General features: G+C 51.6%; 1 protein-coding gene across 5 annotated transcripts in view; it reads left to right on the plus strand.

Moving 5' to 3' along the window:
- The window catches only part of ZNF423 (zinc finger protein 423), a 313,363-nt gene that overhangs the window by 82,190 nt on the left and 215,771 nt on the right, over positions 1 to 15,402 (plus strand). For 2 of the 5 annotated variants that reach the window (XM_074370793.1, XM_074370792.1), the window contains one exon: positions 1,923 to 2,043. The exons of the other annotated variants lie outside the window; for them this stretch is intronic. The gene's annotated coding sequence lies outside the window, so the exon portion shown is untranslated. The remainder of the gene's footprint in view (positions 1 to 1,922; positions 2,044 to 15,402) is intronic. 5 annotated transcript variants of the gene reach the window in all.

Genomic DNA, 15,402 nt, shown 5'->3' on the forward strand with positions numbered 1-15,402 from the left:
TCGGCTGCCTTCACATTACCCTCCGGCCATTTGCTGGCCGTTGGGTTGCATCACCTCCACAGTATAGCAAGCTTTCCTTTTATTATTTTTTCACCTGTTTTATTGTGAGATGAAACAGATGCAGACACCCCACAAAACAAACTTGAACTTAGTGAATTCTTATAAGGTAGGACGTCATTGAAACCACCTCCCAGGGCTAGAGAACTTTGCCAGGCACCCCAGAAGCCCCCTCTGTGTTTTCCATTCCAGCCATAGCCCCCTCCTCCTTCCAGAGGTAACCACTCACCTGATTTATGGCAATCACTTCCTTGCATTTCTTTCAAGTCCTATCACCTAAGCATGCAGCCCTCACCACTAAAATTTAGACTTGGGGTGTCATTCTTTAAGGAGTATGAGGGCAGAGTAAGTTTTGAAAGAATAATTATTTTAAACATCCTTTAAAACAAATCCATGAAGTGGATCCTTCTGATGTTCAGGCTCCTGGATAAACCATTTTCCACTGTTAGCAGATGAAGGTGGAACAAGAACATTCTAGTGCTTACTGCGTAGCAGGTGTCCTCTCAGGGTTTGACAAGTGCCTAGACAAGCCTCTGAGGTTTTGCTGTCATCAAGGGGAGAGGTGATGCAGTACTGAACCAGGGTGATGATGGCTGCAGTGGACCAGCTGGTGACCGGTTCCGAGCGAGGAGTTGTCCCTACTTTTTTCCTTTACTTGTCATTTGTAACATATTTCCCCTTCTGAGCATTTGGGGAAATTAATTTTCGGGCACCTGCCATGGCAGGTAAACCTGAGTTTTGCTGTTGGGGCATCCAGGGTGCGTGTATGTGTGTCTTCGAGACCATTCTTCATCAGAATTGATGGCAAGGGTGTTTCCTGTAAGTCAGGCTCCTCACCACTCTCCCCTAGGGGGGATTCGCGGGCAGGTGGTCACGTGTCTGGCTTGGTTTGAGTTCCCAAGCGTTCCAATAACTTGTGGAACTATGTGGGATTCTAGAAGTTACAGGTGTGAGTTCTGTGGGATTGGGCTATGGTGATTTAAAAATGCCCGGTAATTAAACAGCGTTAACCTCTGGCACGGGCCATGCAGACCTCAGCATGCAGGGGCCCCTCATGTCCTGGAAATTTACTTCAAGCAAGTGGATGACAAAGCCATCCTCTTAACAGGGGCTGGTCTCCCTGTTCACCTTGCAGACATTTGCAGAGCCCCTTCCCTGGTGCAGGGCAGGTGGTGGTGATTATGTGAACACCTTACAAAGGGCTCCTTTTGCTACAAGTTCATGAACTCTCAAGCGAGGGTACGTAGGAGAACATGGGAGATGTTCACGCAGCAGGTCAGTAAGCTGAGTGAGTGGTAAGCATCACAAACCCATGGGATCCTCAGTATGACACTGAAAGGCAAGGAGAATGTGATTTTTGAGATTAGAAATTCTTGGCCTCACTTACTGACACACATTGATGCCAAGTCTGTTTTGTAGTGGCACGGAGCACACAGGGGTGCTGGGTTTGGTCCCTCTCCTCGAAGGGCCATGTGTACCTTGCCCCATGCTGCACGTCTAAGGGGAAGGAGATAACTGCCATTGTACTGTGTGGCAGGTAGTTTAGAAGAAGATCTAAACACCCAAGCACGAGTTTATTGTGTGTTGGTGACACGGAATGAGAATTCTCCCCTGCCTCACTCTGGAGTCTAGAGCTGTGCCGTCTTTCAGCAGGACTTAGGCTTTCAAAACGTCCCACGTGCTTTAGAAAAAAACTCGAGTAATTAAGCAGCTGCATGGATGTGGGTTCTGAAGCCTGTTCATGTTTATGCCCCCCACCCCCATCTCACTAGGGACTTGTTGCCAGAGGTGCTCACAAGTATCCAAACTCAAGACAGGTGTTGTCCCCATGTTCCTAACCTATCCGTGCCCCCTTCCCTCCATAGAGTCCATTGTCCGGCAGTGCCCTGGGAGGTGGTGACTGTCGCAACCACCTCCCTCCCCTGGAGGTGTGCCAGCTGGCTCTGGACAGCCCTTGAGGGATGCTGGAGGGGTGGTCTTGACCAGGTAAGAGCTGGGCTGGATGAGATGGTCTCTGAGGTTTCTTCCAACTTGGAGCTTCCCTGGAGGGAAGGGCAGGGACCTCCTGAGCCAATACCTGGAGGGGAGATGACCCTGAGAGATGGTGGCACCCAGAATGGGCAGTGACTGCGCAGACGCTCCTGGCCTTGGCCACGTGTGGGACGGGTGAGGAGCTTGCCTGATTCTGCGTATTTCAGGCAGGGTCTGGCCTCCCGCAAGGCTGTCCTCTAAAGACTTAATTACCATATTGCTTTAATTCTAAGACGTGTATTTTATCATAATCTAACTTTTCTGACATCGGGGGGTACTTTAATGTCCATGTGTATGTCTAATAAAATAACCCCCCCCCCAAAAAAAAACTGTCATGAAATTCGTGAGTGCCATGCATTTGGTGGCCTCTTGGACCCGGGGGGCTGTAGTAACTGGTGGTGGATGCCCTTGCCTGATCTCGCTGCTTCCTGGAAACCAGGTTCTTCTAAGAACCTAGGACTGCCAGGATGTGAACACCTAGCCCCAGCCCTGCGTGCTTCTAGCCCTGACATCCCTGGCCTCTTTTTTGCCCAGACAGAGCTGCACACACACGGACAGAGGCAGCAGTCAGCAACAGGCAGCAAGTCTGTTCAGAAAACCCTGGACGTCTAGTCTCCGCTGTGGGCTCTGCCCAGCTCTCATTTTAAATGCTGCATCTGCTTTTCCTCCCTCCCTCCCTCACCCACGCCTCCAGTGCCTCCCCGTTTGGGTCCTCTGCCCTTATTCCTGCCTCAGCTGGCCACTCCCCGAATTCCTTTCCCATCATCCTCACCTCCTCCGAGGCAGGCCTATTCATGGTTCCACTTCTGATGCACCGAGTGCCTAGACCGGGCCTGGCCGGGGGCTGGCTCTCCTGGAACACTCGTTGGCTGATGAACTGATGTAACTACAGCTCAGAACTGAGAACTTTCAGGCATTTTATTACTGTCAGCATCTGGGCAACACGGCTCGAGGATTAAAGAGTTACAGGAGAGACTGAACTCTAAGAATGGCTAATTATTATTATTTTTTTTATTATTATTATTATTATTATTATTAACCAACTGCAATTTACAAAGGGTACGTCGAGGGAAGGAGGCACGAAGAGCACACCCTCTAAAGGAGGGTTAATTAGAAGTCTTCCCAACAGCTAGTGCTTCATCAGCAACAGAACAGCATGTAAATAAATCTAATTTCCCTCCAACTCAACTCGTCACAAGCTTAATTACAGCAGCCACAATGTGTGCATGTGTGTGTTTTTTTCATTAGTGAAAGAGGGTCATTATTAGCTATGTCTGGTAAGAATTATGATGAAGAGCCCGGTTCCACCCTCGATAGGTGTCCTCAGAGAGCAGAGAGGAACTTTCCGTGTGAACTAAAGAGTTTCCAATTAAGGTGGCTTGGAGGAAGCAGAAAGTGGCAACGCAAATTAGAAAAAGATTACAGACTGGGAAAAAGCATGCGCGCGCGCTGGCTTGGGGAAGGGTTCTGGGAACCTCGGTTAATTACTGTTTGGAGGAAGAGTTCCTTCTGGGGGCCAGACCCTCTTTCCCCGTCATTGTCACTTGCCTGGCCCGAAATCTTGGGTCTCCAAGACCCCTCTGGGGTTTCTCTTACATTCTGGCTCCAGAGAGCTGAAAATGAGACTCTCACTTGGGGAGGATGGGGCTTGACCACTTCTCCCCACCTCTTTTAGATGGCTTTTCACACTCCACACCCCACCCCACCGCAGAGAAAAGGGAGGGAGAGCACACTGTCACCGCCAGGAAGACGGCTGCACTGGACCACTGCTGCAGTGAGCGTATTGTTCTAGAAATAAATAGCTGAAAACCCAGAGTCAGAAATTAGTTAACACAAAGGAAGTCGAACCCTACATAGGCTGAGTTCCAATTGTCTGCAGGAAGTGCCCTGCCCAGGGGGCCCTTTGAGGGAGGATTTAAGTCCATTCTGCCTGGCACTCAACTCACAATGTTGGCAAAAAAAAGTTTTTTCTTTCCTTCCGACCCTCGCCCACACCCCCTCCAGCCCTCCCGTAGTGATTACATCTCTCATTAAGCATCATAAGGGGCTGCACTTTGTGGTGCTAATAATAAATCTCTAATTATCCAGAAATTAAGGCAGCTGTCCGAACTTCGAGCACATGTGTCCTGGCCCCACAGACAGTGTCTGTCCTCGGCTGCCCAGTGGTGGCCACAGGGGCTGGCTGTCCCCCGGAACTGAGCAGAGGGCAGATTCAGCAGCTCTTGGAATAGGAGACAGCCTGGAAGCCCCCATCATTTAAGACCTTCCTAGTGTCAGCAGTCCCCAGCATGTTTTCTTCTAGGCTCTGCTTGAATGCCTCCAGGGATGGGAGGCTCATCTCCTTATAAAGCAGCCTGGACCCTTGTGGCAGCCCCAGTCAATCACATTTATGGAGCACTTACTGAATGCCAATAGTTACTTAATTAAGCAAACATTATTGAGAAACTTCTCTAGGCCAAGCATTAACCAGTGACCCTGGAGCTTACGTTGGATTGGGTGGCAGGAGACAATAAACAATAAAAGCAAGAAGGTCCTGAGTGCCAAGGGAACTAAAAGTAGACAGGGTGTGGGGTGAAGGGTACCGTGTCACTGTCCTGTTGGACAAGGAGAAGGTGTGAAACCCAGACTTCTGGCCCTGTCTTTATAAAGCCCGATCGGACCTGTCCCAACCACGCATGCTGACCTTCCCATTCCTTGAGCCCTTCAGGCTCGCTCCAGCCCCAGGGTCTGGAAAACCCTTCCTGCTCTCTCTCTGTGCCTCTTCGTCATGTCACTTAAATGTTCACTCAAATGCCTCGCCCCGCTCCACACCGTCCCCCCATCCCCGGGAGAGGCCCTTTGGACCGCCCTAGCTAAAGTTGCCTCTGCCCATCTTCACTTCCACCCTGCTTTAATTCTCTGCCTTGCATGTATCACCGCCTGAGATTTTATTCTGAGATTCTGATATTTTATTCCCTGTGAGCTAGCAGAGTTTGTCCGTTCTGTTGATGGCTGTGTCCCCAGCCTGAGGACACCGCCTGGTGCACGGCAGGCCCACAGTCATGATTCGCTGAGAGGATGAGGCCACGTGAGGCCCACACTGGCTCTCTCTGTACCTCCTGTCATCCTTCTGACAGCCTCTTGCACAGCTGTTCTCCCATTTTACAGTGCAAGAGACCAAGGTTCAGAGAGATTAAATCATTAGCCTACGGTTGCACAGCTCACGAGCTGTGAAGCAGGGGTGCATCTCCAGCTTGTTGAAGGTAAAGCCCACGCTCTCAGGCCTTGTGGTGGACTGGGGCAGTTCTTCTCCTCCTGGTTGGCTCCGTGGGACCTGGTTCTGTGCCCTGGGATCTCCCAGAACAAGCCTGCTCTTCTGTGGTCTGAGGACAGTTTTCCTGCCTTCCTCCCTGCCCCCCTTTTTACAGGACAGGATGCTTGGAGAGATACCCACAGCTAGATTTTGCTGAAGACGGTGACAATGTCAGAGGTGGGGACGGTTCTGGTGGGGACTCCCAGGCCCTTGAATCTTTCAAGCAGCTGGTGCCGGGACTGGGGCTGGGAAGGCTGGGACCAGCTGTGCAGGCAGGAGCCAGCATTGCAGCTCCTCCTGTGGGGCTGCTGGATGTCCATCAGGCCTGAGCCTGGCAGGGGCGGGGATCGGGGTTGGGCCACTGATGTGGTCCCCCTTGTGTGCAGTTGTTGGCCAGGGTTCATGGAAGCTGGGTGATGCACTAGGCCACCTGTTTCAAATTCCTTTCCTGGGCTAGGTCACTGCTACAGTGGCCCAGATTCTTAGATTCCTGGGCCAGTGAATCTTGGACAGGGTGGGTGATGTTGTCACATGGTGATAGCCCTCTCAGTCCAGCTTTCTTCTCCAGGAGCTCAGTTTGGAGGTGAGCACCCTGATAGGGACTAGGATAGCTTGAGAGGGCAAGACCAGGGGTCCCAAGAGGAGCCTGCCGCTCTTAATTTGCTACCCCCTTGCTGTGGGGTCTTGGTTAAGACCCTTGCCCTTGGAGGCTGGCAGAAGCCTCATCCCTGTCCTACTTGGGTGGCACTTTATCTTTATCTTTTCAAGTCTAAGAGTTAGTTATTGGTTCAAGAGTTCAAAGACTGTGACTCCCATGCCCGCCTAGATGGGCAACTCCCCACCCAGCCGTCTGGTGCAGCTGGACTGTTGAGACTGATCCTGTCATTGGACTGGTAGGCAGGGACGGGGCATGCATGGTCTGACACTTGGAAGACCAGCGTGGTTTTGAGTCTGATTTTATCTTTGATAAATCAGAAGACTTGTCTGGCTGTGGTACTGGTGGGATTTGAACCCAGGTCTGATGGTGCAGCTGGTACCCCGGCCACGGCACTTTGCACAGAGCCAGCACGTTTGAAATGTTTGCAGAAGATTTGACCAAGTTGAATGAAAGTCCAGAGGCTCTCACACAGTCTCTTATTCGTACACAATCGCCTTCAATCTGTCTTCACTCTGTATTTTTCACGTCTGCCTTGACTCAGGGTACTGGCGCTGATTCCCGGCTCCCTCCTGGTCACTGTCTGAGTCAGGATTTGATGGCTGTCCGGGCTGTCCTCTGGCCCAGCACTGCTCTCCCTGCTCTGGCTGTGCAGACACTGGTCTCCTCTCACTGCTGGGAATGCACCCTGTGCTCCGTCCCCTCAGGGTCCTTTGTGCTCGTGCTCCCTTGCCTCAGATCCACGTGTATGGATCGTCTGCTTCCTTCTTGTGCCCCCAGCTCAGCTCATGCCCCCTGCAGAGAGGCCCTGCCTGACACCCGGGTAAAGCTGCCCTCCCCGGCCCCCACCCATCACCTCTTGTATTTCCTTCAAAGTACTGATCACTCGCAGGACTGATTTTGTTTCTCTGTGTGTCTGCCCCTTTTCTCCCTAATGAGGCGGTAGACTCCCTGAGAGGGTCTGCCCGCCTCTGTCCCTGCTGTGTCCTTGGACAGTCCCTGGCACGTCACAGTTCTTGGTAAGTGTTCTGTGAATAAATGGATCCATCTTAAATGCTCCTGTGTCTCCTGGAAAAGAGCGTAGGCCAGCCCTGGGGGCCTCGGGCCTCCTGCCTGTGGCCGGCCACCGGTGCTGTCTTCGGTGATTCAAAGCCGGCAGCTGGCAGAGACGGGAAGCTGTCTCCTAGAGGGGCCTGCTTCCCAGAAACATCAGCTCATTTCCCCCTCCTGGCTTGGCCCCTGGAGGGGGAAATGACTTGGGTCCTGTGCTTAGCTGTTAGTGACGAAACCCAGGAAGCATCCCTGCTTCATGACTAGGAAGGGAAAAACCTTGGCTATTTGGTGGAGAAGTGAGGAAAGGAAGCCGCCAACTGAGAATTCCCAGAGTGGGAATTTCCTAAACTTTCCCTGGGATCAGTGGGTATGAGGAAGAGTCCACTGGGCAGGAGTGTGATGGGAGTGTGCATGCGTGTATACACGCGTGCACACGTGTGAGTGACACCCAGAGACAGGGCCCGTACACCACTCTGCAGGGTCATGGGCTGAGAGCATCCTTCCTTTCAAGGTCAGCTGCCCAAGCTTTCCACTGCAAGCCGGTTGTCCTCTGCACAGATGCAGTGGGAAATGGTGTCCAAGAAGGTGTGGAGAGAGGAAGGTTGAGCGCTGGGGAGCGCCGTCCTGCAGACCTGACTCCAGCCATCAGTGCTGGTGCAAGGTCTTTTTTCTTGGGAGTCACCATCAGCTAGTCCAAGGTGGTGACTGAAAATTGTGTTGGAGAATCATAATTATTTCAATTCTATTTTAAAGACACGAGGACGGTTCTCAGGGGCGGGGCTATGGAGGCTTGTTAAATACAGATTTCCAGGCCCCATATTCAGAGAGGGGCTGCTGGTGTGTCATCTACATTTTATCAGGATCCCCCTTCAGGTGATGCCAACCCAGATGGCCCTCTGACCTGCATCTCCTGAAACCCTGCTGTTAACCCAAAGACAGAGTGAAGTTATTTTCATAGCAGAGGATCTTTTTGTAAGATGGAAAAGGCCCACCTCCCCCCAATTCACTACAGAGACCTGTTCGTATTTAACTGGGAACTGTGAGATTTCCCTCTAGGTGAAGCTGTAGAGGCAGACTCTGCAGTCCCGATGTATCAGGCCAGCCTCGCTTTCTCCCCAGAACTGTTTCTGTATTTCTGAGTGTCACGCTCAGCCTATCACACGTGTTGAGCGGAACAAAGTGGAAAAAGGTTACAAGTGGGTGTGCAACTCGGGATCTCACTCTTATAAAGGGATCACTGCATGTGTCCGGAAATGCGAGATCTCGTTCATCAGAGTGGCCACAGCCCAAACCTCTGGGTGTGAGGCTTCAGGTGATTTTTTTATTTTACTATTTTCTTTGTACTTTACTGTGTGACATCAGTTGCTGTTATCTTTGTAATCAGAAAGAACAGTAAAGTCTCATTTTTGTGGGAAAGAAAGATGCTCAGAGTACAGAAACAGGGGGAGGGGGGTATAGCTCAAGTGACAGAGCTCATGCTTAGCATACATGAGGCCCAGGGTTCAATCCCCAGTACCTCCTCTAAGAATAAATAAATAAATAAACAAACCTAATTACCACCCCCCCCCAAAGAAATACAGAAACAGTTCTAGGGAGAAAGCAAGGTGGGACCACTAGCTGGCCTGATACATGCCTGGCATCAGCCCCAAGGTCAGGAATTGTGAATTTCTGTTGGAAATATGGGCAGAGTCCCCAGTTTGGACATTTCTGGGCTGGCCTTGCCCACACCCACCCCGGGGTCCCTGTGCCCTTCTTAGCTGGTGTCTCCCATGGGACCTTGCTCCCTGGGGCCCTGGTGGAACTTGGTGCTACTGGTCACCCTTGTGGGGTGGTATCTTGGTTTGAGAAGGAGGTGACGATCCACCACCTGGACCCCATAGAAACTTGGCGTCCTCCACGTGGGAAGGCTGCAGGCTGTGGCTGTGGCCGTCTTTGCTGTGGCCTAGGCTTCTCCGTTCACCTCTTTCTGCACTGGAGGGGTGAACCCAGAGGAGCCCAGCCCTGGCACCCCAGGGAGCTCCTCCATGCTCAGAAGGAGCACCTGTCTGCTAGACACTGGAATCCCTGCTCCACCATCCTCTCGCTGTGTGACCTTGCCCTCTCTGGTCTCCGTTTCCTTATCAGTAATTGAGGCTGGTAAGAGTCCCACCTCATAGGGCAGGAGTCACAGTGGGTGCCCAACAAGATGGCTCCTTCTCCTCCTCTTCCTGTGCAGAAAAGGGTTTTGCTGGAAAGACTTCCAGAAACTGTTTTGGACTCTGACCCTGGCCATATCTCGCCTGTAGCCAGTGATCATCTGACGTTGCCCGGTGTGATTTCTTAGCAACTGGCTCCTTTTGGTTGGCCCAGCCATCAGACGTTCTCCAGCAGGGAGAGTTGGAGTAATTTTTTCCATTCGATGTGCATTCATGAAAGGGGGGCAGGGATGCATTTTAGGCAGAACCTGACTCCTCCTTAAATAAGACTGTTTTCCATTCTCAACCACCCCAAAGGTGGTTTTCCAGACTCAGCTGTGACTCACAATCTCAGCCTGCCCAGGGGAGGGTCAGAAAATTGGTGAGAAGTCAGAGTTGGAGCATTGATTTTTTTTTTTTCCTAAGATGCGAAGGTGGAAAATCTGCATTGGCTTAAAATGACTGGTGTGGTGCAGCAAAGGGGTCCTGTCCAAGAGTCTGCTCTAATGAATGCATGTGCATGACTTTAATTCATCTCAGTCTATGTTCATTCATTCATTCATTCGTTCGTTCGTTCATTCACTCAGCACACGGTTATTGTGCACCTACTATGTACCAGGCACTGTTCTAAATGCTGGGGGTTCCACAATGAACAAAACAGACAGAAGTTCCTGCCCTGGTAGAAGCAAGTTCCTGGTATTTTCTCAAGCCAGAAACTCCCCTCCGTCCTCTGTTCTTACCTCTCCACCCCTGTCCCACTGGACGGAGGGGAAGGAGCACAGGGCTGAGGTAGGATCCACAGATGTGAGGACTAGCCCTGGCTCTGCCACTAACTTCCCACATGGCCTGGGAACAATACCTTGAGTCTTAGATTCTGAAGAAGTGTCCTTCCCTGTCCTTTCTCCGGAGGCTTCTCCACCTAAAATTCTCTGCTTCTCTGTGATTCCCCAATTCATTCACCATCTGTCCTTTTAAACATTTCTGTTATTTAAACATTTTTAGTGGCTCACCAATAGTTTTTTTCTAATATAAAATATTTCAGCTACATAAAAGAGAATAATGACCAGCCAAGACATACCCTTAAACATAAGGAACAGAGCACCATTCACCCACTGGAGCTCCCAGTCGCCTTCCTCTCCCTCCCCGCAGGGCCTGGCATTTCTCATTTCCTTGTTTGTCTTTCCTCTTGAAATGCATACAAATGACACATCAATACTATTGGTATACATGTTTCAGACTTCCTATAAATGTTGTCGTATTGTATCATTTTATCATAGTTTATCTTTAGCAAGTTGCTTTTTTTCCTCTCTCTGTTGTGTTTGGGAGAGTAATCCTTGTTGGCACCTGTAGCTCTGTTTTATTGGCTTTAATTGCTGCATGGTATCCACTCCGTGAATGTACCAGTTTATCTATCCATCCTCTGTTCATAGAAATGTAGACGTAATCTGATTTTTTTTTTTTTGTGTGGCTCAAACACCCTCAGCCCCCTCTCTCCATTTGTCAGTTCTGCTCACCCCACCATCACTTTAGGTAACTTCTTTCCCAGTGATTCCAGAAAATGTCTCATATTTTTGTCCCAGGAGCCCCACTTGGGTCACATTTCCATCCTTGATTGTTCAGGCCTGGGTCATCGGCCCGTCCTTGGAGCTTGGAGGTAGGGCCAGCCCCAGGTGAGCCTCAGAGAGGGGAAAGGAGAGGGCTGGCCCCATGGAGGACTGGGTGCTGCGGCCGGGGTGGGCCTGCTAACTGTGGGCACTGCCCGGGGTAGCTTGGCCCCATGCTGTTGGGGGACAGATCTCCTTTGCCTTTTGCCCTGAGTTTTCTTAGGAAGCACCTGTCTCTTTACAAACGCCAGTAGGTGAGCAGATTAAAGAAGCCTGTGACGGCGTTTCACGCTGTGATTTATCACAACCTGGGGCAGTGATCTTCGGCGTGTCCTTTTTAGAGATGGGGGAACTGAGGCTTGAGGGGGTCTCAGCAGATTCCTGAGGTGTCTGTGGGACCCACTGACCTGGGGAGATACTCTGCTTTTCTCCCCATGCTTTCTCCCCGCACTCAGAGCCCAGGTGGTTCCTTTAATGGCTCCTAGAGTCAGTCCTGCCATTTTATAGGTGGAGAACCAGGCTCCGAACAGGAGGAGGCTAAGACTGCAGCTTCTTTATTTCTAGTCACTCGTCTAATACCCTCAACACAACACTCACGCAGGATGTTGTTACAGATGGGGAAACTGAGGCTCAGAGTGGGAAGTGACTGGGCTGGCCCAAGGTCTTGCCAAGAGTTGGGGACAAAGCTCAGACAACCATGTAGGCATCTCCTTGGTCCCCTCCAATGCTGCATCCACATGTCTTCATTTCAGAGTACGTCTCTGCCCCAGAGGGAGCTGGCATCACCACTCAGACCCCAGTCGTACCTTCTATGGGGTGAAGAGATAGTCCGCTGAGTCCTTGTGCCCTCAGCTACATCCCCTTGGGCTCCCCACAGAGAGTCCTTTCCTGCCTCTGATGCAAATTCTTGTGCTTTCCTGATAATGTTCTGGGCTCTTCTTAACGCGAGGGGGTTAGCTGCGAGGCATCTCGGCAATTTATAATTCTTGAAAATTCTGTTTGGTGACATGAGTTAGCATTTAACAGACACCCTGCCACCTCTTCTCTCCCTATTGTGACAAGCTCCTGGCAGAATCCTTTTGAGACTCAGGGTAATTGCACCACGCTGGGAACGGGAAGACCACGTTGTGCTTGAGTGAGTCTCAAAAAATGTCTCCACAATAGACAGTCAGGTAACACGTTTGCTTGGCTTCAAGGTAATGATTTAAACTTAATTTGACCCTTGATGAGGGAGCCCAAGCTTCTGGTCGGACGCAGACTTTCAGGGTGGGCTTGCCTGCCATGCCTTCAATGGTTACACAAATAATTCCTTCATAATTACAAGTGCCTTTCAGAGGATGTCTGCTGCTGACAGCTAATATAGAATTATTGCCCCTGAATGCATTTCTGTAATTACTTCCCAGAGATCTGTCTTTGTGTTAGAAGACATTTCACACTTTAGTAACATAAGTGTTTTGGGAGAGTACGAGCAATAATTATGAATAGTCTTTCCGTGAAAATAAACCTAAAAAAATTATAAAAGCTAATGCTAAAATTGGTTAGAGTCGGGGAGGAATTTCATTTGAATCTGATTCATGTATATTTATTCCAAGTATAATAACCTTTCCTGTATGGAAACTTTTTTTTTTAAACAAAAGCAGTAATGATACAGAGACCCCTGCTTTCTAATTTTTGAGCAAGACTGAACCGGCAAACTGATTAAAAGTGACAAGTTGCTTGAGACTGAATAAAGAAGTGTAATCGTGGAGCCCTGAGAGGAGACATTTGCGGTAATGGAAAATGAAATGATTCACAGTGTGATCAATAAAAAATTAGCAGCATTTAATAAAAGGTTTCTGCTTCATGTTGACTAAAGAACATCCCGAGCAGTTTGAAGTCTGAGTTAAGTGACGGTTTGAGGATGAGCAGGGGGCGGTGATGGGGTGTGGGTGTGCGTGCGCATATAGATCACTAGGATATTGGCCTTCTCCAGGAGGGCCCCCCCCCCCGCCCCTGGGGTGGGTCTGGAAGTTTCTTTTGCGCTGCCCACTTGACCTTTGATCTGTGGTTAATCCTCTCCAGGTCTCCGCTCCTCCCAGGCCCCAAGGGATTGGCGGGTGTAGGTCCGTCCCACTCCCCACTTAAATCCATCCCCTCTGGGGATGGCCGCCTTCCTGCTGAGGCCCCTCAACTGTGTTGTCTGGGCCCGTTGGCTTTGTCCTGTCAGCTGCCTTCGCGTCCAGGTTTCTGGAGACTTCTGGAATGTCTCACAGCCCACTTGTGGGAGTCAGCACCCTCCCCGGGGGCTGGAGGGAAGTCAGCAGAAAGCCAGCAGGCCTCAGCAAGAGGATGAGGTTAAGCGACCGGGTCTGAAGGATCCTTGGAGGGGGCGAGGCCCCGCCCTCCCGCGGTGGGGTCCGTGGGAAGCCGAGTGTGCACCCTGGCTTCTCCTCACTCAGCAGCAGCCGCGCGGGGCAACCACTCCATCAGACACACTCCCTGGTCTCTAGGCGCCACTTCAGTGTTCCCCGGGACGCGGCCGCACACCATGCTGTCTCCATGCCCCGGCAGCCTGCTGATTTTTATAGGCTCTACACAGCCTCTCTGCTGTGGCTGGAGGGGGTGGGGCTCCTAGCCTCCCAGGCCCTTCTTGGAGCTGGACTGGAGACCTTGGGCTGGAGGGTCACGGCCCCTGGGTTACAGCAGTAGTCCCTGAGGACCAAGGGCAGGGAGCGCGCTCCACTCCCTGCATCCCTGGGCAGCAGGCAGGAAAGGACCAGGGCTGTGTTCCACTTTCTCAGCTTTCCTTCCCCAGAGGTGTACAGACCCATGGCTGGACCTTTAAATGTAGGGTAGGAAGGGCCCTTTTGGACTGCTTGGTTCACATACATTTACTGAATGGTTGTTGTGTGCCAGGCTCTGTGCTGGGGGCCAGGGTGGGGAGGGAGAGTGGGGGGATGCTGACCCCTCCCCACCTGGAGTCTGCTCACTGGCATGGGGATAACGAGTTGTTCTGCAAAGAGAAGGACCGTGACTGCTGTAGTCAGAGCGGGAAGGAGGTGCCCAGTGAGCACAGAGCACATGTGGGGGGCCTAAGGTTTATTGGGCTGAGCCCTGGACGGCGAGGAGGAGTTGACTGGGTGGACTTTTGCCCACTTCCTGCTTTCACATCTGTAAAGCACCGCTCCGTGGGACTCCAGCTCCTGCAGCCGACTGAGTGCGGCTTCCTGTGTGTGGAGGTAACCTTGGGCCTTCCCTTGGCACCGCCAAGAGTCACTAAGGTGCCTTGCTTTAAAAATTGCTGTTCCACGCCCATGCCTTCATTTATAGATGGAGCAACTGAGGCCCAGAGAGGGTGGAACCTGCCGGAATCCCCCAGTGACCTCGGTGTGGCCCCGGGGGCTCTGGGTTCTGTCAGTACTGCTTGTGTCTGCCTTTGACCCTGAGCCCCTCTTGCTCAGCCTGGCCACCTGTCCTGTCTTTGGGGTAAACGTCTCTCCCTGTCCCCCGTTTTTCCCCCCATGGGGCTCCTCTTTCTGCCACGGCCACCAGGGCATGATTTGCACCCCAGCATCCTCTCCTTGAGTTCTGCTCCTAGACTGGGAGCAATTAGGAGCGCTAGGCCATGGTGCTGGCCACAAATTAGCTGGATTTATCGAGCTCCCCACGCTGCCCCGAGTCCTCCCTCCACTGCCTACCTCCGGCCCGCTTCTCCACCTCCTCCTTCCCAGCAGCCGTTGGAGACAAAACATGACAGCAAGGAGAGGGCAGAGTGGTCACAGCCTCAGGAGGTCACGAGGCGGTAACAGCGCACAATTTTCATGGTTCCAGGGTGGCTTTGTCCGACTGTTCTTCATTACTGCATGCGGCGAGATCAGTTTTATTAAGATTGTGAGGCTCAGAGGAGCGACACCGTTAAGGACTGGCTGGAGAAATATATGTATTTTTTCCTTTTTGATGGTGGTGTTTGTGATTGCTTTTTCTCCTCTTCCTGCTCCACTTCTCCCACCTTCCCTCCCTCAAATCTACCATCTTTTCTTTTTGTTCCTTCCTTACCCATCATGTCGGGAGCCGGGTGCAGGGGAAGCGGCCGTCTCTCTCTACCTTTGTGGCTTGCCTCCGGGCAGCACCCCCTGGGAGGGTCGAGCCATGCATTCGTTCAGCAGGTTATTTTCCCATCAAGGGCAAGGTGCTTGTGACCAGCGTCAGCCTCAGCAGGGTAAAGCAGCTGAGCTGTGTTCCTTGGCACAGCTATAGGTACACCTAGAGCAGCAGCTGGCACATTGTAGGTGCTCAGAGAAAGTTTGTTGACTGACTAAAGATGTGGAGGATTTGTGTCTGAGATGGCTCCAGCTTTGGGGGAGCTTACTGCCCACCACGGCCTGGGTGGTGGAGACCTGGGGCGAGGGCACCTACATGACGGCCCCCATAGGGAGCTTCTGTAACCTGAGCACGAGCAGGTAATGCTGTCTTCATTTTCTAGGCAAGGCGACCGAAGCTCAGAAGCGTAAGCAACCAAAGTCACACAGGAGGGAACTGGAACCCAGTCCTAAATCT

This window comes from Camelus bactrianus, chromosome 9, assembly GCF_048773025.1.
Source record: "Camelus bactrianus isolate YW-2024 breed Bactrian camel chromosome 9, ASM4877302v1, whole genome shotgun sequence".
Lineage (NCBI taxonomy): Eukaryota > Metazoa > Chordata > Mammalia > Artiodactyla > Camelidae > Camelus > Camelus bactrianus.